This window comes from Delphinus delphis, chromosome 19 (assembly GCF_949987515.2).
Source record: "Delphinus delphis chromosome 19, mDelDel1.2, whole genome shotgun sequence".
Taxonomy (NCBI): domain Eukaryota; kingdom Metazoa; phylum Chordata; class Mammalia; order Artiodactyla; family Delphinidae; genus Delphinus; species Delphinus delphis.
In genome coordinates, this window is record NC_082701.1 from 38,816,301 (window position 1) to 38,837,356 (window position 21,056).

At 67.8% G+C, this 21,056-nt stretch overlaps 9 non-coding genes across 9 annotated transcripts; all 9 read right to left on the reverse strand.

Moving 5' to 3' along the window:
• Nucleotides 1-2,088: 2,088 nt before the first annotated feature.
• Nucleotides 2,089-2,207, reverse strand: LOC132415537 (5S ribosomal RNA). Its single transcript, XR_009517268.1, has one exon. It is a non-coding gene; the product is annotated as a 5S ribosomal RNA (ribosomal RNA).
• A 2,693-nt stretch (nucleotides 2,208-4,900) lies between these two features.
• On the reverse strand, nucleotides 4,901-5,019 carry LOC132415538 (5S ribosomal RNA). The gene has a single exon (XR_009517269.1). It is a non-coding gene; the product is annotated as a 5S ribosomal RNA (ribosomal RNA).
• A 931-nt stretch (nucleotides 5,020-5,950) lies between these two features.
• On the reverse strand, nucleotides 5,951-6,069 carry LOC132415539 (5S ribosomal RNA). Its single transcript, XR_009517270.1, has one exon. It is a non-coding gene; the product is annotated as a 5S ribosomal RNA (ribosomal RNA).
• Nucleotides 6,070-8,763: 2,694 nt separating this feature from the next.
• Nucleotides 8,764-8,882, reverse strand: LOC132415540 (5S ribosomal RNA). Its single transcript, XR_009517271.1, has one exon. It is a non-coding gene; the product is annotated as a 5S ribosomal RNA (ribosomal RNA).
• A 933-nt stretch (nucleotides 8,883-9,815) lies between these two features.
• LOC132415541 (5S ribosomal RNA) lies at nucleotides 9,816-9,934 on the reverse strand. The gene has a single exon (XR_009517272.1). It is a non-coding gene; the product is annotated as a 5S ribosomal RNA (ribosomal RNA).
• Nucleotides 9,935-12,624: 2,690 nt separating this feature from the next.
• On the reverse strand, nucleotides 12,625-12,743 carry LOC132415542 (5S ribosomal RNA). Its single transcript, XR_009517273.1, has one exon. It is a non-coding gene; the product is annotated as a 5S ribosomal RNA (ribosomal RNA).
• Nucleotides 12,744-15,442: 2,699 nt separating this feature from the next.
• LOC132415545 (5S ribosomal RNA) lies at nucleotides 15,443-15,561 on the reverse strand. The gene has a single exon (XR_009517275.1). It is a non-coding gene; the product is annotated as a 5S ribosomal RNA (ribosomal RNA).
• Nucleotides 15,562-18,254: 2,693 nt separating this feature from the next.
• On the reverse strand, nucleotides 18,255-18,373 carry LOC132415546 (5S ribosomal RNA). The gene has a single exon (XR_009517276.1). It is a non-coding gene; the product is annotated as a 5S ribosomal RNA (ribosomal RNA).
• A 931-nt stretch (nucleotides 18,374-19,304) lies between these two features.
• LOC132415547 (5S ribosomal RNA) lies at nucleotides 19,305-19,423 on the reverse strand. The gene has a single exon (XR_009517277.1). It is a non-coding gene; the product is annotated as a 5S ribosomal RNA (ribosomal RNA).
• Nucleotides 19,424-21,056: the final 1,633 nt, after the last annotated feature.

Sequence of the window (21,056 nt, forward strand, 5' to 3'; positions counted from 1 at the left end):
CACACAGGTGGCGGCACCGGGGCTGGGCGCCGGTGGGGGCGGCCAGGTGCAGGTCGAGGGGCTCGCGGGCCGAAAGGACGGCAGCTGGGCCCATGGCGGAGTCTGGGTGTGGAGGGCTCTGAGCCTCCATCCGCTCTGGTGCCTCGGGGCTACGGGCCCGAAGCCTGGTAGCGCGACACCCCACCGGCCCACAGACGTAGCCTCCCCAGCTGTGCTCGCAGCGAGTGCAACCGCAGCCTGCATCCCTCCACGGGACACTTGGATTACTCCCGCGATCCCCACGAGGTGCGGCACCCGGCGGCCGAATGGGCTGAGATCCTGCCCTTGCGGCGCCCTGTGGCCACCTCCGCCTCCCTCACGGTACTGGCCGAGGCCTCGCACCAGCGGGCGCCGGCTCCCAGCTCAGCGCTGCTCCTCCGCCCCTCTCACCTCCTGCCCGACGTCCAGGCTACCGAGCACCCTCCACCCCCGCCCACCTTCATGCCACTCAGCCGGAACCCGGGAGGCAATGCCAACTACCAGGTGTATGACAGTCTGGTGCTGAAGCGGCAACCGCAGGAGGGCCAAGCGCGGGCCGACTCGCTGCTACCTTCCACCTCGGCCTCCAGGCCCTCTCTGCACGGGAGCCAGACTGGGAAAATGAACGTACCAGCAGCAAATGGGGGCAGGGGCAGGGGGCGGCAGGGCATGGAGAGAGGAATAAAGAGCGCCAGAGTCCAGGAAACATTGGTGGTCTGTGGCTTGGAAGCGCCACTCCTTCTGCCAGCCTGGGTCCCTGCGCTTGGCTTCCTGCAATAAGAAGCCAGTGTCCCCTTCTTGGCCTGAGGGTCCCTTTGGTTTAGTGGCCACAGTTCTGCCAGCAGGCCCCTCCTGGTCCTATACCATGCACTAAGTACATCTGCAGCTGCAGACTCCAAACCCCTGGTCTCTGGGCACCTCCTCTGTGTCTCAGCTGTCCCTGTCCACAGAGAGCCTCATACAAGAAGTTGCTTCCAAACTGGGAGGTTCCACATCTGGGCAGGTCCAGCTCCAGGCCCAGTGAAGGGCATGAAGAAGGCTGAGGCTCTGGACTCCAGCCAGGCCTTCAGCAGGCCTCTGAGGCCAAGGTCTTCCTAGTCTCAAGAGGGGCCAAGAGACGCAATGTGTCATTTGAACAAGTGAGTCAGCGGGCGGTGAGCGAATGAATGACCGCTCGAGGGGATGTATGCCGGCCACCGGGCCCTGTTTGACTGTCCAGGCTCAGCTTACCTGACCCTGGTTACCAGGGAATGCCACTCTGGGCCCACCTTTTCATCCCCCTCCCTCACTGTGACCTCACCCCCTGCCCCATTATGACCCAGTCTGGCTCCCAGTTAAAACTGGAGGGCAGAGGGCCCAGGCAGTCCTGGGACCAACGGCCATGGGTGAGCGAAACTACTACCGAGCCGAGCCATTCACTGGCCCCATCCCCAGGAAATGCCAGGAGCAAGGATACTCAATTCTTCTGATCCCGGTCAGCTTCATCTTGCTCAACGTGGGGATCAACGTGGTGACTATGGTCAGGGCAGGATCTGTGCAGCGCGGTTGGGGGAGCCCTGGGGTCTTGAAGGGGCTGAGGTGGGAGGGCTGCTGGGGTGTGACCGGACAAGGGTTGGATTTCAGGGCTCACCCTGCTCCCGGCCTCCCCCCTCCCCTTCTTCCCTCAACTCTGGAGGCATCTGAAGAGATTCTTGCGGGCACTTTTCAATCGTATTTTCCACAAAGGTGAGTGGGCGCCGGCGTGGGTTCAGGGGATGTGGGCCTGTCCCCTTTCTTCTATCCCTGCCTTGATTCTCAGCCCCTCAGGAACCCAGGCCCTGACCCATCTCGCCTTTCCCCACAGACAAGCAAGCCAGCTGTGTAGGCAGCCATCGCATGTGCATGCGCTGCTCCGTGGATCCCAAGAACCTGTGCTCAAGAGTTTCTTCCCGCTTCTGCCATCGCCCAAGCTTCCCGCTCGGGCAGGCAAACCACCTTGACTACTGCCTGCAGCGGGGCCCGGCGGGGGCGGAGCCGGCGGCCCCCGCCGCGGGCCAGTAAAGGAGAAGGCGGGCGGAGCGGGAGGCAAAAAGCCTACAGCACCCGGTATTCCCAGGCGGTCTCCCATCCAAGTACTAACCAGGCCCGACCCTGCTTAGCTTCCGAGATCAGACGAGATCGGGCGCGTTCAGGGTGGTATGGCCGTAGACGGGGAGTGGGGCCGCGGGCGGCCTCTTGAGGCCCAGTTTCGCTGGCGCTGGCGCCTTAACGCCGGCTTGGCGGCCGGCCCGCCCCGGCAGGGCCCCCTCGCCCGCCCAGGCAGGGGGAACGGAGGTCTCGGGTATCGGGCGGCGGCGGAGGGTTTGGCGACCACCTCCCAGCCCAGGGCGGCCGTGACCCAGCAAACCCTTGGGCGCTTGGCGCCCCGCCCAAGATCCCGCACGTCGCTCACAGGGACGTGGCCCCAGAGGCTTCAGGGCCCGGGGCCCGCGGTCCCTTGGGCATCGGCCCTGCCCGCCCACGCGGCGCTAGGCGCAGCCCGGCCGCAGCCCGGTCCGGCCCTCCTGCCCGACAGCAGCTGGCCCGAAGCCACTGGGAGCCACCATTGAGTCGCCACGGCCCCTCAGCCCCGGCAAGGCCACCCTTGCCCCCACACCCCCCGCCGAGCTCAGGACCCCGCCCCTGGTGGCCGGCAGGCCCGGGCAAGCGGCCCCTGACCTCGATCCCGCTCCCGCACCCGGCCGCGGTGACACGCCAGAGGGGCGGGGTGGGGGGGGGCTTTTGTCGGAGGGAGCTGTGGAGGGACACACAGGCACACAGGTGGCGGCGCCGGGGCTGGGCGCCGGTGGGGGCGGCCAGGTGCAGGTCGAGGGGCTCGCGGGCCGAAAGGATGGCAACTGGGCCCATGGCGGAGTCTGGGTGTGGAGGGCTCTGAGCCTCCATCCGCTCTGGTGCCTCGGGGCTACGGGCCCGAAGCCTGGTAGCGCGACACCCCACCGGCCCACAGACGTAGCCTCCCCAGCTGTGCTCGCAGCGAGTCCAACCGCAGCCTGCACCCCTCCACGGGACACTTGGATTACTCCCGCGATCCCCACGAGGTGCGGCACCCGGCGGCCGAATGGGCTGAGATCCTGCCCTTGCGGCGCCCTGTGGCCACCTCCGCCTCCCTCACGGTACTGGTCGAGGCCTCGCACCAGGGGGCGCCGGCTCCCAGCTCAGCGCTGCTCCTCCGCCCCTCTCACCTCCTGCCCGACGTCCAGGCTACCGAGCACCCTCCACCCCCGCCCACCTTCATGCCACTCAGCCGGAACCCGGGAGGCAATGCCAACTACCAGGTGTATGACAGTCTGGTGCTGAAGCGGCAACCGCAGGAGGGCCAAGCGCGGGCCGACTCGCTGCTACCTTCCACCTCGGCCTCCAGGCCCTCTCTGCACGGGAGCCAGACTGGGAAAATGAACGTACCAGCAGCAAATGGGGGCAGGGGCAGGGGGCGGCAGGGCATGGAGAGAGGAATAAAGAGCGCCAGAGTCCAGGAAACATTGGTGGTCTGTGGCTTGGAAGCGCCACTCCTTCTGCCAGCCTGGGTCCCTGCGCTTGGCTTCCTGCAATAAGAAGCCAGTGTCCCCTTCTTGGCCTGAGGGTCCCTTTGGTTTAGTGGCCACAGTTCTGCCAGCAGGCCCCTCCTGGTCCTATACCATGCACTAAGTACATCTGCAGCTGCAGACTCCAAACCCCTGGTCTCTGGGCACCTCCTCTGTGTCTCAGCTGTCCCTGTCCACAGAGAGCCTCATACAAGAAGTTGCTTCCAAACTGGGAGGTTCCACATCTGGGCAGGTCCAGCTCCAGGCCCAGTGAAGGGCATGAAGAAGGCTGAGGCTCTGGACTCCAGCCAGGCCTTCAGCAGGCCTCTGAGGCCAAGGTCTTCCTAGCCTCAAGAGGGGCCAAGAGACGCAATGTGTCATTTGAACAAGTGAGTCAGCGGGCGGTGAGCGAATGAATGACCGCTCGAGGGGATGTATGCCGGCCACCGGGCCCTGTTTGACTGTCCAGGCTCAGCTTACCTGACCCTGGTTACCAGGGAATGCCACTCTGGGCCCACCTTTTCATCCCCCTCCCTCACTGTGACCTCACCCCCTGCCCCATTATGACCCAGTCTGGCTCCCAGTTAAAACTGGAGGGCAGAGGGCCCAGGCAGTCCTGGGACCAACGGCCATGGGTGAGCGAAACTACTACCGAGCCGAGCCGTTCACTGGCCCCATCCCCAGGAAATGCCAGGAGCAAGGATACTCAATTCTTCTGATCCCGGTCAGCTTCATCTTGCTCAACGTGGGGATCAACGTGGTGACTATGGTCAGGGCAGGATCTGTGCAGCGCGGTTGGGGGAGCCCTGGGGTCTTGAAGGGGCTGAGGTGGGAGGGCTGCTGGGGTGTGACCGGACAAGGGTTGGATTTCAGGGCTCACCCTGCTCCCGGCCTCCCCCCTCCCCTTCTTCCCTCAACTCTGGAGGCATCTGAAGAGATTCTTGCGGGCACTTTTCAATCGTATTTTCCACAAAGGTGAGTGGGCGCCGGCGTGGGTTCAGGGGATGTGGGCCTGTCCCCTTTCTTCTATCCCTGCCTTGATTCTCAGCCCCTCAGGAACCCAGGCCCTGACCCATCTCGCCTTTCCCCACAGACAAGCAAGCCAGCTGTGTAGGCAGCCATCGCATGTGCATGCGCTGCTCCGTGGATCCCAAGAACCTGTGCTCAAGAGTTTCTTCCCGCTTCTGCCATCGCCCAAGCTTCCTGCTCGGGCAGGCAAACCACCTTGACTACTGCCTGCAGCGGGGCTCGGCGGGGGCGGAGCCGGCGGCCCCCCCGCCGCGGGCGAGTAAAGGAGAAGGCGGGCGGAGCGGCAGGCAAAAAGCCTACAGCACCCGGTATTCCCAGGCGGTCTCCCATCCAAGTACTAACCAGGCCCGACCCTGCTTAGCTTCCGAGATCAGACGAGATCGGGCGCGTTCAGGGTGGTATGGCCGTAGACGGGGGCGGGGGCCGCGGGCGGCCTCTTGAGGAGCAGTTTCGCTAGCGCTGGCGCCTTAACGCCAGCCTGGCGGCCGGCCCGCCCCGGCAGGGCCCCCTCGCCCGCCCAGGCAGGGGGAACGGAGGTCTCGGGTATCGGGCGGCGGCGGAGGGTTTGGCGACCACCTCCCAGCCCAGGGCGGCCGTGACCCAGCAAACCCTTGGGCGCTCGGCGCCCCGCCCAAGATCCCGCACGTCGCTCACAGGGACGTGGCCCCGGAGGCTTCAGGGCCCGGGGCCCGCGGTCCCTTGGGCATCGGCCCTGCCCGCCCACGCGGCGCTAGGCGCAGCCCGGCCGCAGCCCGGGCCGGCCCTCCTGCCCGACAGCAGCTGGCCCGAAGCCACTGGGAGCCACCATTGAGTCGCCACGGCCCCTCAGCCCCGGCAAGGCCACCCTTGCCCGCACACCCCCCGCCGAGCTCAGGACCCCGCCCCTGGTGGCCGGCAGGCCCGGGCAAGCGGCCCCTGCCCTCGATCCCGCTCCCGCACCCGGCCGCGGTGACACGCCAGAGGGGCGGGGTGGGGGGGGGCTTTTGTCGGAGGGAGCTGTGGAGGGACACACAGGCACACAGGTGGCGGCGCCGGGGCTGGGCGCCGGTGGGGGCGGCCAGGTGCAGGTCGAGGGGCTCGCGGGCCGAAAGGACGGCAGCTGGGCCGGCGGCGGAGTCTGGGTCCGGGCCGGCCACCCCGGGAGCGTCTGGGGTGCGGCTGCCTTCCAGGGCCGCCTTCTGGCCGCCTGGCCGGCCGGGCCGGCGGGGAGCGCCCCCGCCGCTGCGCGCCGTGGTGGGAGGGGCCTGAGGAGGTGGGGCCTGCAGAGGGGCCCGGCGGGGGCGGAGCCGGCGGCCCCTCCCACGGGCGAGTAAAGGAGAAGGCGGGCGGAGCGGCAGGCAAAAAGCCTACAGCACCCGGTATTCCCAGGCGGTCTCCCATCCAAGTACTAACCAGGCCCGACCCTGCTTAGCTTCCGAGATCAGACGAGATCGGGCGCGTTCAGGGTGGTATGGCCGTAGACGGGGGCGGGGGCTGCGGGCGGCCTCTTGAGGCCCAGTTTCGCTGGCGCTGGCGCCTTAACGCCGGCCTGGCGGCCGGCCCGCCCCGGCAGGGCCCCCTCGCCCGCCCAGGCAGCGGGAACGGAGGTCTCGGGTATCGGGCGGCGGCGGAGGGTTTGGAGACCACCTCCCAGCCCAGGGCGGCCGTGACCCAGCAAACCCTTGGGCGCTTGGCGCCCCTCCCAAGATCCCGCACGTCGCTCACAGGGACGTAGCCCCGGAGGCTTCATGGCCCGGGGCCCGCGGTCCCTTGGGCATCGGCCCTGCCCGCCCACGCGGCGCTAGGCGCAGCCCGGCCGCAGCCCGGGCCGGCCCTCCTGCCCGACAGCAGCTGCCCGAAGCCACTGGGAGCCACCATTGAGTCGCCACGGCCCCTCAGCCCCGGCAAGGCCACCCTTGCCCCCACACCCCCCGCCGAGCTCAGGACCCCGCCCCTGGTGGCCGGCAGGACCGGGGAAGCGGCCCCTGCCCTCGATCCCGCTCCCGCACCCGGCCGCGGTGACACGCCAGAGGGGCGGTGTGGGGGGGGGCTTTTGTCGCAGGGAGCTGTGGAGGGACACACCGGCACACAGGTGGCGGCACCGGGGCTGGGCGCCGGTGGGGGCGGCCAGGTGCAGGTCGAGGGGCTCGCGGGCCGAAAGGACGGCAGCTGGGCCCATGGCGGAGTCTGGGTGTGGAGGGCTCTGAGCCTCCATCCGCTCTGGTGCCTCGGGGCTACGGGCCCGAAGCCTGGTAGCGCGACACCCCACCGGCCCACAGACGTAGCCTCCCCAGCTGTGCTCGCAGCGAGTGCAACCGCAGCCTGCATCCCTCCACGGGACACTTGGATTACTCCCGCGATCCCCACGAGGTGCGGCACCCGGCGGCCGAATGGGCTGAGATCCTGCCCTTGCGGCGCCCTGTGGCCACCTCCGCCTCCCTCACGGTACTGGCCGAGGCCTCGCACCAGCGGGCGCCGGCTCCCAGCTCAGCGCTGCTCCTCCGCCCCTCTCACCTCCTGCCCGACGTCCAGGCTACCGAGCACCCTCCACCCCCGCCCACCTTCATGCCACTCAGCCGGAACCCGGGAGGCAATGCCAACTACCAGGTGTATGACAGTCTGGTGCTGAAGCGGCAACCGCAGGAGGGCCAAGCGCGGGCCGACTCGCTGCTACCTTCCACCTCGGCCTCCAGGCCCTCTCTGCACGGGAGCCAGACTGGGAAAATGAACGTACCAGCAGCAAATGGGGGCAGGGGCAGGGGGCGGCAGGGCATGGAGAGAGGAATAAAGAGCGCCAGAGTCCAGGAAACATTGGTGGTCTGTGGCTTGGAAGCGCCACTCCTTCTGCCAGCCTGGGTCCCTGCGCTTGGCTTCCTGCAATAAGAAGCCAGTGTCCCCTTCTTGGCCTGAGGGTCCCTTTGGTTTAGTGGCCACAGTTCTGCCAGCAGGCCCCTCCTGGTCCTATACCATGCACTAAGTACATCTGCAGCTGCAGACTCCAAACCCCTGGTCTCTGGGCACCTCCTCTGTGTCTCAGCTGTCCCTGTCCACAGAGAGCCTCATACAAGAAGTTGCTTCCAAACTGGGAGGTTCCACATCTGGGCAGGTCCAGCTCCAGGCCCAGTGAAGGGCATGAAGAAGGCTGAGGCTCTGGACTCCAGCCAGGCCTTCAGCAGGCCTCTGAGGCCAAGGTCTTCCTAGTCTCAAGAGGGGCCAAGAGACGCAATGTGTCATTTGAACAAGTGAGTCAGCGGGCGGTGAGCGAATGAATGACCGCTCGAGGGGATGTATGCCGGCCACCGGGCCCTGTTTGACTGTCCAGGCTCAGCTTACCTGACCCTGGTTACCAGGGAATGCCACTCTGGGCCCACCTTTTCATCCCCCTCCCTCACTGTGACCTCACCCCCTGCCCCATTATGACCCAGTCTGGCTCCCAGTTAAAACTGGAGGGCAGAGGGCCCAGGCAGTCCTGGGACCAACGGCCATGGGTGAGCGAAACTACTACCGAGCCGAGCCATTCACTGGCCCCATCCCCAGGAAATGCCAGGAGCAAGGATACTCAATTCTTCTGATCCCGGTCAGCTTCATCTTGCTCAACGTGGGGATCAACGTGGTGACTATGGTCAGGGCAGGATCTGTGCAGCGCGGTTGGGGGAGCCCTGGGGTCTTGAAGGGGCTGAGGTGGGAGGGCTGCTGGGGTGTGACCGGACAAGGGTTGGATTTCAGGGCTCACCCTGCTCCCGGCCTCCCCCCTCCCCTTCTTCCCTCAACTCTGGAGGCATCTGAAGAGATTCTTGCGGGCACTTTTCAATCGTATTTTCCACAAAGGTGAGTGGGCGCCGGCGTGGGTTCAGGGGATGTGGGCCTGTCCCCTTTCTTCTATCCCTGCCTTGATTCTCAGCCCCTCAGGAACCCAGGCCCTGACCCATCTCGCCTTTCCCCACAGACAAGCAAGCCAGCTGTGTAGGCAGCCATCGCATGTGCATGCGCTGCTCCGTGGATCCCAAGAACCTGTGCTCAAGAGTTTCTTCCCGCTTCTGCCATCGCCCAAGCTTCCTGATCGGGCAGGCAAACCACCTTGACTACTGCCTGCAGCGGGGCTCGGCGGGGGCGGAGCCGGCGGCCCCCCCCCGCCGCGGGCGAGTAAAGGAGAAGGCGGGCGGAGCGGGAGGCAAAAAGCCTACAGCACCCGGTATTCCCAGGCGGTCTCCCATCCAAGTACTAACCAGGCCCGACCCTGCTTAGCTTCCGAGATCAGACGAGATCGGGCGCGTTCAGGGTGGTATGGCCGTAGACGGGGGCGGGGGCCGCGGGCGGCCTCTTGAGGAGCAGTTTCGCTGGCGCTGGCGCCTTAACGCCAGCCTGGCGGCCGGCCCGCCCCGGCAGGGCCCCCTCGCCCGCCCAGGCAGGGGGAACGGAGGTCTCGGGTATCGGGCGGCGGCGGAGGGTTTGGCGACCACCTCCCAGCCCAGGGCGGCCGTGACCCAGCAAACCCTTGGGCGCTTGGCGCCCCGCCCAAGATCCCGCACGTCGCTCACAGGGACGTGGCCCCGGAGGCTTCAGGGCCCGGGGCCCGCGGTCCCTTGGGCATCGGCCCTGCCCGCCCACGCGGCGCTAGGCGCAGCCCGGCCGCAGCCCGGGCCGGCCCTCCTGCCCGACAGCAGCTGGCCCGAAGCCACTGGGAGCCACCATTGAGTCGCCACGGCCCCTCAGCCCCGGCAAGGCCACCCTTGCCCCCACACACCCGGCCGAGCTCAGGACCCCGCCCCTGATGGCCGGCAGGCCCGGGGAAGCGGCCCCTGCCCTCGATCCCGCTCCCGCACCCGGCCGCGGTGACACGCCAGAGGGGCGGGGTGGGGGGGGGCTTTTGTCGGAGGGAGCTGTGGAGGGACACACAGGCACACAGGTGGCGGCGCCGGGGCTGGGCGCCGGTGGGGGCGGCCAGGTGCAGGTCGAGGGGCTCGCGGGCCGAAAGGACGGCAGCTGGGCCCGCGGCGGAGTCTGGGACCGGGCCGGCCACCCCGGGAGCGTCTGGGGTGCGGCTGCCTTCCAGGGCCGCCTTCTGGCCGCCTGGCCGGCCGGGCCGGCGGGGATCGCCCCCGCCGGCGCGCGCCGTGGTGGGAGGGGCCTGAGGAGGTGGGGCCTGCAGCGGGGCCCGGCGGGGGCGGAGCCGGCGGCCCCCCCGCCGCGGGCGAGTAAAGGAGAAGGCGGGCGGAGCGGCAGGCAAAAAGCCTACAGCACCCGGTATTCCCAGGCGGTCTCCCATCCAAGTACTAACCAGGCCCGACCCTGCTTAGCTTCCGAGATCAGACGAGATCGGGCGCGTTCAGGGTGGTATGGCCGTAGACGGGGGCGGGGGCTGCGGGCGGCCTCTTGAGGCCCAGTTTCGCTGGCGCTGGCGCCTTAACGCCGGCCTGGCGGCCGGCCCGCCCCGGCAGGGCCCCCTCGCCCGCCCAGGCAGCGGGAACGGAGGTCTCGGGTATCGGGCGGCGGCGGAGGGTTTGGAGACCACCTCCCAGCCCAGGGCGGCCGTGACCCAGCAAACCCTTGGGCGCTTGGCGCCCCTCCCAAGATCCCGCACGTCGCTCACAGGGACGTAGCCCCGGAGGCTTCATGGCCCGGGGCCCGCGGTCCCTTGGGCATCGGCCCTGCCCGCCCACGCGGCGCTAGGCGCAGCCCGGCCGCAGCCCGGGCCGGCCCTCCTGCCCGACAGCAGCTGCCCGAAGCCACTGGGAGCCACCATTGAGTCGCCACGGCCCCTCAGCCCCGGCAAGGCCACCCTTGCCCCCACACCCCCCGCCGAGCTCAGGACCCCGCCCCTGGTGGCCGGCAGGACCGGGGAAGCGGCCCCTGCCCTCGATCCCGCTCCCGCACCCGGCCGCGGTGACACGCCAGAGGGGCGGGGTGGGGGGGGGCTTTTGTCGGAGGGAGCTGTGGAGGGACACACCGGCACACAGGTGGCGGCACCGGGGCTGGGCGCCGGTGGGGGCGGCCAGGTGCAGGTCGAGGGGCTCGCGGGCCGAAAGGACGGCAACTGGGCCCATGGCGGAGTCTGGGTGTGGAGGGCTCTGAGCCTCCATCCGCTCTGGTGCCTCGGGGCTACGGGCCCGAAGCCTGGTAGCGCGACACCCCACCGGCCCACAGACGTAGCCTCCCCAGCTGTGCTCGCAGCGAGTGCAACCGCAGCCTGCATCCCTCCACGGGACACTTGGATTACTCCCGCGATCCCCACGAGGTGCGGCACCCGGCGGCCGAATGGGCTGAGATCCTGCCCTTGCGGCGCCCTGTGGCCACCTCCGCCTCCCTCACGGTACTGGCCGAGGCCTCGCACCAGCGGGCGCCGGCTCCCAGCTCAGCGCTGCTCCTCCGCCCCTCTCACCTCCTGCCCGACGTCCAGGCTACCGAGCACCCTCCACCCCCGCCCACCTTCATGCCACTCAGCCGGAACCCGGGAGGCAATGCCAACTACCAGGTGTATGACAGTCTGGTGCTGAAGCGGCAACCGCAGGAGGGCCAAGCGCGGGCCGACTCGCTGCTACCTTCCACCTCGGCCTCCAGGCCCTCTCTGCACGGGAGCCAGACTGGGAAAATGAACGTACCAGCAGCAAATGGGGGCAGGGGCAGGGGGCGGCAGGGCATGGAGAGAGGAATAAAGAGCGCCAGAGTCCAGGAAACATTGGTGGTCTGTGGCTTGGAAGCGCCACTCCTTCTGCCAGCCTGGGTCCCTGCGCTTGGCTTCCTGCAATAAGAAGCCAGTGTCCCCTTCTTGGCCTGAGGGTCCCTTTGGTTTAGTGGCCACAGTTCTGCCAGCAGGCCCCTCCTGGTCCTATACCATGCACTAAGTACATCTGCAGCTGCAGACTCCAAACCCCTGGTCTCTGGGCACCTCCTCTGTGTCTCAGCTGTCCCTGTCCACAGAGAGCCTCATACAAGAAGTTGCTTCCAAACTGGGAGGTTCCACATCTGGGCAGGTCCAGCTCCAGGCCCAGTGAAGGGCATGAAGAAGGCTGAGGCTCTGGACTCCAGCCAGGCCTTCAGCAGGCCTCTGAGGCCCAGGTCTTCCTAGTCTCAAGAGGGGCCAAGAGACGCAATGTGTCATTTGAACAAGTGAGTCAGTGGGCGGTGAGCGAATGAATGACCGCTCGAGGGGATGTATGCCGGCCACCGGGCCCCGTTTGACTGTCCAGGCTCAGCTTACCTGACCCTGGTTACCAGGGAATGCCACTCTGGGCCCTCCTTTTCATCCCCCTCCCTCACTGTGACCTCACCACCTGCCCCATTATGACCCAGTCTGGCTCCCAGTTAAAACTGGAGGGCAGGGGGCCCAGGCAGTCCTGGGACCAACGGCCATGGGTGAGCGAAACTACTACCGAGCCGAGCCGTTCACTGGCCCCATCCCCAGGAAATGCCAGGAGCAAGGATACTCAATTCTTCTGATCCCGGTCAGCTTCATCTTGCTCAACATGGGGATCAACGTGGTGACTATGGTCAGGGCAGGATCTGTGCAGCGCGGTTGGGGGAGCCCTGGGGTCTTGAAGGGGCTGAGGTGGGAGGGCTGCTGGGGTGTGACCGGACAAGGGTTGGATTTCAGGGCTCACCCTGCTCCCGGCCTCCCCCCTCCCCTTCTTCCCTCAACTCTGGAGGCATCTGAAGAGATTCTTGCGGGCACTTTTCAATCGTATTTTCCACAAAGGTGAGTGGGCGCCGGCGTGGGTTCAGGGGATGTGGGCCTGTCCCCTTTCTTCTATCCCTGCCTTGATTCTCAGCCCCTCAGGAACCCAGGCCCTGACCCATCTCGCCTTTCCCCACAGACAAGCAAGCCAGCTGTGTAGGCAGCCATCGCATGTGCATGCGCTGCTCCGTGGATCCCAAGAACCTGTGCTCAAGAGTTTCTTCCCGCTTCTGCCATCGCCCAAGCTTCCCGCTCGGGCAGGCAAACCACCTTGACTACTGCCTGCAGCGGGGCCCGGCGGGGGCGGAGCCGGCGGCCCCCGCCGCGGGCCAGTAAAGGAGAAGGCGGGCGGAGCGGGAGGCAAAAAGCCTACAGCACCCGGTATTCCCAGGCGGTCTCCCATCCAAGTACTAACCAGGCCCGACCCTGCTTAGCTTCCGAGATCAGACGAGATCGGGCGCGTTCAGGGTGGTATGGCCGTAGACGGGGGCGGGGGCCGCGGGCTGCCTCTTGAGCCGCAGTTTCGCTGGCGCTGGCGCCTTAACGCCAGCCTGGCGGCCGGCCCGCCCCGGCAGGGCCCCCTCGCCCGCCCAGGCAGGGGGAACGGAGGTCTCGGGTATCGGGCGGCGGCGGAGGGTTTGGCGACCACCTCCCAGCCCAGGGCGGCCGTGACCCGGCAAGCCCTTCGGCGCTTGGCGCCCCGCCCAAGATCCCGCACGTCGCCCACAGGGACGTGGCCCCGGAGGCTTCAGGGCCCGGGGCCCGCGGTCCCTTGGGCATCGGCCCTGCCCGCCCACGCGGCGCTAGGCGCAGCCCGGCCGCAGCCCGGGCCGGCCCTCCTGCCCGACAGCAGCTGGCCCGAAGCCACTGGGAGCCACCATTGAGTCGCCACGGCCCCTCAGCCCCGGCAAGGCCACCCCTGCCCCACACCCCCCGCCGAGCTCAGGACCCCGCCCCTGGTGGCCGGCAGGCCCGGGGAAGCGGCCCCTGCCCTCGATCCCGCTCCCGCACCCGGCCGCGGTGACACGCCAGAGGGGCGGGGTGGTGGTGGGGCTTTTGTCGGAGGGAGCTGTGGAGGGACGCACCGGCACACAGGTGGCGGCGCCGGGGCTGGGCGCCGGTGGGGGCGGCCAGGTGCAGGTCGAGGGGCTCGCGGGCCGAAAGGACGGCAGCTGGGCCCGCGGCGGAGTCTGGGTCTGGAGGGCTCTGAGCCTCCATCCGCTCTGGTGCCTCGGGGCTACCGGCCCGAAGCCTGGTAGCGCGACACCCCACCGGCCCACAGACGTAGCCTCCCCAGCTGTGCTCACAGCGAGTCCAACCGCAGCCTGCACCCCTCCACGGGACACTTGGATTACTCCCGCGATCCCCACGAGGTGCGGCACCCGGCGGCCGAATGGGCTGAGATCCTGCCCTTGCGGCGCCCCGTGGCCACCTCCGCCTCCCTCACGGTACTGGCCGAGGCCTCGGACCAGCGGGCCCCGGCTCCCAGCTCAGCGCTGCTCCTCCGCCCCTCTCACCTCCTGCCCGACGTCCAGGCTACCGAGCACCCTCCACCCCCGCCCACCTTCATGCCACTCAGCCGGAACCCAGGAGGCAATGCCAACTACCAGGTGTATGACAGTCTGGTGCTGAAGCGGCAACCGCAGGAGGACCAAGCGCGGGCCAACTCGCTGCTACCTTCCACCTCGGCCTCCAGGCCCTCTCTGCACGGGAGCCAGACTGGGAAAATGAACTTACCAGCAGCAAATGGGGGCGGGGGCAGGGGCAGGGGGCGGCAGGGCATGGAGAGAGGAATAAAGAGCGCCAGAGTCCAGGAAACATTGGTGGTCTGTGGCTTGGAAGCGCCACTCCTTCTGCCAGCCTGGGTCCCTGCGCTTGGCTTCCTGCAATAAGAAGCCAGTGTCCCCTTCTTGGCCTGAGGGTCCCTTTGGTTTAGTGGCCACAGTTCTGCCAGCAGGCCCCTCCTGGTCCTATACCATGCACTAAGTACATCTGCAGCTGCAGACTCCAAACCCCTGGTCTCTGGGCACCTCCTCTGTGTCTCAGCTGTCCCTGTCCACAGAGAGCCTCATACAAGAAGTTGCTTCCAAACTGGGAGGTTCCACATCTGGGCAGGTCCAGCTCCAGGCCCAGTGAAGGGCATGAAGAAGGCTGAGGCTCTGGACTCCAGCCAGGCCTTCAGCAGGCCTCTGAGGCCAAGGTCTTCCTAGCCTCAAGAGGGGCCAAGAGACGCAATGTGTCATTTGAACAAGTGAGTCAGCGGGCGGTGAGCGAATGAATGACCGCTCGAGGGGATGTATGCCGGCCACCGGGCCCTGTTTGACTGTCCAGGCTCAGCTTACCTGACCCTGGTTACCAGGGAATGCCACTCTGGGCCCACCTTTTCATCCCCCTCCCTCACTGTGACCTCACCCCCTGCCCCATTATGACCCAGTCTGGCTCCCAGTTAAAACTGGAGGGCAGAGGGCCCAGGCAGTCCTGGGACCAACGGCCATGGGTGAGCGAAACTACTACCGAGCCGAGCCGTTCACTGGCCCCATCCCCAGGAAATGCCAGGAGCAAGGATACTCAATTCTTCTGATCCCGGTCAGCTTCATCTTGCTCAACGTGGGGATCAACGTGGTGACTATGGTCAGGGCAGGATCTGTGCAGCGCGGTTGGGGGAGCCCTGGGGTCTTGAAGGGGCTGAGGTGGGAGGGCTGCTGGGGTGTGACCGGACAAGGGTTGGATTTCAGGGCTCACCCTGCTCCCGGCCTCCCCCCTCCCCTTCTTCCCTCAACTCTGGAGGCATCTGAAGAGATTCTTGCGGGCACTTTTCAATCGTATTTTCCACAAAGGTGAGTGGGCGCCGGCGTGGGTTCAGGGGATGTGGGCCTGTCCCCTTTCTTCTATCCCTGCCTTGATTCTCAGCCCCTCAGGAACCCAGGTCCTGACCCATCTCGCCTTTCCCCACAGACAAGCAAGCCAGCTGTGTAGGCAGCCATCGCATGTGCATGCGCTGCTCCGTGGATCCCAAGAACCTGTGCTCAAGAGTTTCTTCCCGCTTCTGCCATCGCCCAAGCTTCCTGCTCGGGCAGGCAAACCACCTTGACTACTGCCTGCAGCGGGGCTCGGCGGGGGCGGAGCCGGCGGCCCCCCCGCCGCGGGCGAGTAAAGGAGAAGGCGGGCGGAGCGGCAGGCAAAAAGCCTACAGCACCCGGTATTCCCAGGCGGTCTCCCATCCAAGTACTAACCAGGCCCGACCCTGCTTAGCTTCCGAGATCAGACGAGATCGGGCGCGTTCAGGGTGGTATGGCCGTAGACGGGGAGTGGGGCCGCGGGCGGCCTCTTGAGGCCCAGTTTCGCTGGCGCTGGCGCCTTAACGCCGGCTTGGCGGCCGGCCCGCCCCGGCAGGGCCCCCTCGCCCGCCCAGGCAGGGGGAACGGAGGTCTCGGGTATCGGGCGGCGGCGGAGGGTTTGGCGACCACCTCCCAGCCCAGGGCGGCCGTGACCCAGCAAACCCTTGGGCGCTTGGCGCCCCGCCCAAGATCCCGCACGTCGCTCACAGGGACGTGGCCCCAGAGGCTTCAGGGCCCGGGGCCCGCGGTCCCTTGGGCATCGGCCCTGCCCGCCCACGCGGCGCTAGGCGCAGCCCGGCCGCAGCCCGGGCCGGCCCTCCTGCCCGACAGCAGCTGGCCCGAAGCCACTGGGAGCCACCATTGAGTCGCCACGGCCCCTCAGCCCCGGCAAGGCCACCCTTGCCCCCACACCCCCCGCCGAGCTCAGGACCCCGCCCCTGGTGGCCGGCAGGCCCGGGCAAGCGGCCCCTGACCTCGATCCCGCTCCCGCACCCGGCCGCGGTGACACGCCAGAGGGGCGGGGTGGGGGGGGGCTTTTGTCGGAGGGAGCTGTGGAGGGACACACAGGCACACAGGTGGCGGCGCCGGGGCTGGGCGCCGGTGGGGGCGGCCAGGTGCAGGTCGAGGGGCTCGCGGGCCGAAAGGATGGCAACTGGGCCCATGGCGGAGTCTGGGTGTGGAGGGCTCTGAGCCTCCATCCGCTCTGGTGCCTCGGGGCTACGGGCCCGAAGCCTGGTAGCGCGACACCCCACCGGCCCACAGACGTAGCCTCCCCAGCTGTGCTCGCAGCGAGTCCAACCGCAGCCTGCACCCCACCACGGGACACTTGGATTACTCCCGCGATCCCCACGAGGTGCGGCACCCGGCGGCCGAATGGGCTGAGATCCTGCCCTTGCGGCGCCCTGTGGCCACCTCCGCCTCCCTCACGGTACTGGTCGAGGCCTCGCACCAGCGGGCGCCGGCTCCCAGCTCAGCGCTGCTCCTCCGCCCCTCTCACCTCCTGCCCGACGTCCAGGCTACCGAGCACCCTCCACCCCCGCCCACCTTCATGCCACTCAGCCGGAACCCGGGAGGCAATGCCAACTACCAGGTGTATGACAGTCTGGTGCTGAAGCGGCAACCGCAGGAGGGCCAAGCGCGGGCCGACTCGCTGCTACCTTCCACCTCGGCCTCCAGGCCCTCTCTGCACGGGAGCCAGACTGGGAAAATGAACGTACCAGCAGCAAATGGGGGCAGGGGCAGGGGGCGGCAGGGCATGGAGAGAGGAATAAAGAGCGCCAGAGTCCAGGAAACATTGGTGGTCTGTGGCTTGGAAGCGCCACTCCTTCTGCCAGCCTGGGTCCCTGCGCTTGGCTTCCTGCAATAAGAAGCCAGTGTCCCCTTCTTGGCCTGAGGGTCCCTTTGGTTTAGTGGCCACAGTTCTGCCAGCAGGCCCCTCCTGGTCCTATACCATGCACTAAGTACATCTGCAGCTGCAGACTCCAAACCCCTGGTCTCTGGGCACCTCCTCTGTGTCTCAGCTGTCCCTGTCCACAGAGAGCCTCATACAAGAAGTTGCTTCCAAACTGGGAGGTTCCACATCTGGGCAGGTCCAGCTCCAGGCCCAGTGAAGGGCATGAAGAAGGCTGAGGCTCTGGACTCCAGCCAGGCCTTCAGCAGGCCTCTGAGGCCAAGGTCTTCCTAGCCTCAAGAGGGGCCAAGAGACGCAATGTGTCATTTGAACAAGTGAGTCAGCGGGCGGTGAGCGAATGAATGACCGCTCGAGGGGATGTATGCCGGCCACCGGGCCCTGTTTGACTGTCCAGGCTCAGCTTACCTGACCCTGGTTACCAGGGAATGCCACTCTGGGCCCACCTTTTCATCCCCCTCCCTCACTGTGACCTCACCCCCTGCCCCATTATGACCCAGTCTGGCTCCCAGTTAAAACTGGAGGGCAGAGGGCCCAGGCAGTCCTGGGACCAACGGCCATGGGTGAGCGAAACTACTACCGAGCCGAGCCGTTCACTGGCCCCATCCCCAGGAAATGCCAGGAGCAAGGATACTCAATTCTTCTGATCCCGGTCAGCTTCATCTTGCTCAACGTGGGGATCAACGTGGTGACTATGGTCAGGGCAGGATCTGTGCAGCGCGGTTGGGGGAGCCCTGGGGTCTTGAAGGGGCTGAGGTGGGAGGGCTGCTGGGGTGTGACCGGACAAGGGTTGGATTTCAGGGCTCACCCTGCTCCCGGCCTCCCCCCTCCCCTTCTTCCCTCAACTCTGGAGGCATCTGAAGAGATTCTTGCGGGCACTTTTCAATCGTATTTTCCACAAAGGTGAGTGGGCGCCGGCGTGGGTTCAGGGGATGTGGGCCTGTCCCCTTTCTTCTATCCCTGCCTTGATTCTCAGCCCCTCAGGAACCCAGGCCCTGACCCATCTCGCCTTTCCCCACAGACAAGCAAGCCAGCTGTGTAGGCAGCCATCGCATGTGCATGCGCTGCTCCGTGGATCCCAAGAACCTGTGCTCAAGAGTTTCTTCCCGCTTCTGCCATCGCCCAAGCTTCCTGCTCGGGCAGGCAAACCACCTTGACTACTGCCTGCAGCGGGGCTCGGCGGGGGCGGAGCCGGCGGCCCCCCCGCCGCGGGCGAGTAAAGGAGAAGGCGGGCGGAGCGGCAGGCAAAAAGCCTACAGCACCCGGTATTCCCAGGCGGTCTCCCATCCAAGTACTAACCAGGCCCGACCCTGCTTAGCTTCCGAGATCAGACGAGATCGGGCGCGTTCAGGGTGGTATGGCCGTAGACGGGGGCGGGGGCCGCGGGCGGCCTCTTGAGGAGCAGTTTCGCTGGCGCTGGCGCCTTAACGCCAGCCTGGCGGCCGGCCCGCCCCGGCAGGGCCCCCTCGCCCGCCCAGGCAGGGGGAACGGAGGTCTCGGGTATCGGGCGGCGGCGGAGGGTTTGGCGACCACCTCCCAGCCCAGGGCGGCCGTGACCCAGCAAACCCTTGGGCGCTCGGCGCCCCGCCCAAGATCCCGCACGTCGCTCACAGGGACGTGGCCCCGGAGGCTTCAGGGCCCGGGGCCCGCGGTCCCTTGGGCATCGGCCCTGCCCGCCCACGCGGCGCTAGGCGCAGCCCGGCCGCAGCCCGGGCCGGCCCTCCTGCCCGACAGCAGCTGGCCCGAAGCCACTGGGAGCCACCATTGAGTCGCCACGGCCCCTCAGCCCCGGCAAGGCCACCCTTGCCCGCACACCCCCCGCCGAGCTCAGGACCCCGCCCCTGGTGGCCGGCAGGCCCGGGCAAGCGGCCCCTGCCCTCGATCCCGCTCCCGCACCCGGCCGCGGTGACACGCCAGAGGGGCGGGGTGGGGGGGGGCTTTTGTCGGAGGGAGCTGTGGAGGGACACACAGGCACACAGGTGGCGGCGCCGGGGCTGGGCGCCGGTGGGGGCGGCCAGGTGCAGGTCGAGGGGCTCGCGGGCCGAAAGGACGGCAGCTGGGCCGGCGGCGGAGTCTGGGTCCGGGCCGGCCACCCCGGGAGCGTCTGGGGTGCGGCTGCCTTCCAGGGCCGCCTTCTGGCCGCCTGGCCGGCCGGGCCGGCGGGGAGCGCCCCCGCCGCTGCGCGCCGTGGTGGGAGGGGCCTGAGGAGGTGGGGCCTGCAGAGGGGCCCGGCGGGGGCGGAGCCGGCGGCCCCTCCCACGGGCGAGTAAAGGAGAAGGCGGGCGGAGCGGCAGGCAAAAAGCCTACAGCACCCGGTATTCCCAGGCGGTCTCCCATCCAAGTACTAACCAGGCCCGACCCTGCTTAGCTTCCGAGATCAGACGAGATCGGGCGCGTTCAGGGTGGTATGGCCGTAGACGGGGGCGGGGGCTGCGGGCGGCCTCTTGAGGCCCAGTTTCGCTGGCGCTGGCGCCTTAACGCCGGCCTGGCGGCCGGCCCGCCCCGGCAGGGCCCCCTCGCCCGCCCAGGCAGCGGGAACGGAGGTCTCGGGTATCGGGCGGCGGCGGAGGGTTTGGAGACCACCTCCCAGCCCAGGGCGGCCGTGACCCAGCAAACCCTTGGGCGCTTGGCGCCCCTCCCAAGATCCCGCACGTCGCTCACAGGGACGTAGCCCCGGAGGCTTCATGGCCCGGGGCCCGCGGTCCCTTGGGCATCGGCCCTGCCCGCCCACGCGGCGCTAGGCGCAGCCCGGCCGCAGCCCGGGCCGGCCCTCCTGCCCGACAGCAGCTGCCCGAAGCCACTGGGAGCCACCATTGAGTCGCCACGGCCCCTCAGCCCCGGCAAGGCCACCCTTGCCCCCACACCCCCCGCCGAGCTCAGGACCCCGCCCCTGGTGGCCGGCAGGACCGGGGAAGCGGCCCCTGCCCTCGATCCCGCTCCCGCACCCGGCCGCGGTGACACGCCAGAGGGGCGGTGTGGGGGGGGGCTTTTGTCGCAGGGAGCTGTGGAGGGACACACCGGCACACAGGTGGCGGCACCGGGGCTGGGCGCCGGTGGGGGCGGCCAGGTGCAGGTCGAGGGGCTCGCGGGCCGAAAGGACGGCAGCTGGGCCCATGGCGGAGTCTGGGTGTGGAGGGCTCTGAGCCTCCATCCGCTCTGGTGCCTCGGGGCTACGGGCCCGAAGCCTGGTAGCGCGACACCCCACCGGCCCACAGACGTAGCCTCCCCAGCTGTGCTCGCAGCGAGTGCAACCGCAGCCTGCATCCCTCCACGGGACACTTGGATTACTCCCGCGATCCCCACGAGGTGCGGCACCCGGCGGCCGAATGGGCTGAGATCCTGCCCTTGCGGCGCCCTGTGGCCACCTCCGCCTCCCTCACGGTACTGGCCGAGGCCTCGCACCAGCGGGCGCCGGCTCCCAGCTCAGCGCTGCTCCTCCGCCCCTCTCACCTCCTGCCCGACGTCCAGGCTACCGAGCACCCTCCACCCCCGCCCACCTTCATGCCACTCAGCCGGAACCCGGGAGGCAATGCCAACTACCAGGTGTATGACAGTCTGGTGCTGAAGCGGCAACCGCAGGAGGGCCAAGCGCGGGCCGACTCGCTGCTACCTTCCACCTCGGCCTCCAGGCCCTCTCTGCACGGGAGCCAGACTGGGAAAATGAACGTACCAGCAGCAAATGGGGGCAGGGGCAGGGGGCGGCAGGGCATGGAGAGAGGAATAAAGAGCGCCAGAGTCCAGGAAACATTGGTGGTCTGTGGCTTGGAAGCGCCACTCCTTCTGCCAGCCTGGGTCCCTGCGCTTGGCTTCCTGCAATAAGAAGCCAGTGTCCCCTTCTTGGCCTGAGGGTCCCTTTGGTTTAGTGGCCACAGTTCTGCCAGCAGGCCCCTCCTGGTCCTATACCATGCACTAAGTACATCTGCAGCTGCAGACTCCAAACCCCTGGTCTCTGGGCACCTCCTCTGTGTCTCAGCTGTCCCTGTCCACAGAGAGCCTCATACAAGAAGTTGCTTCCAAACTGGGAGGTTCCACATCTGGGCAGGTCCAGCTCC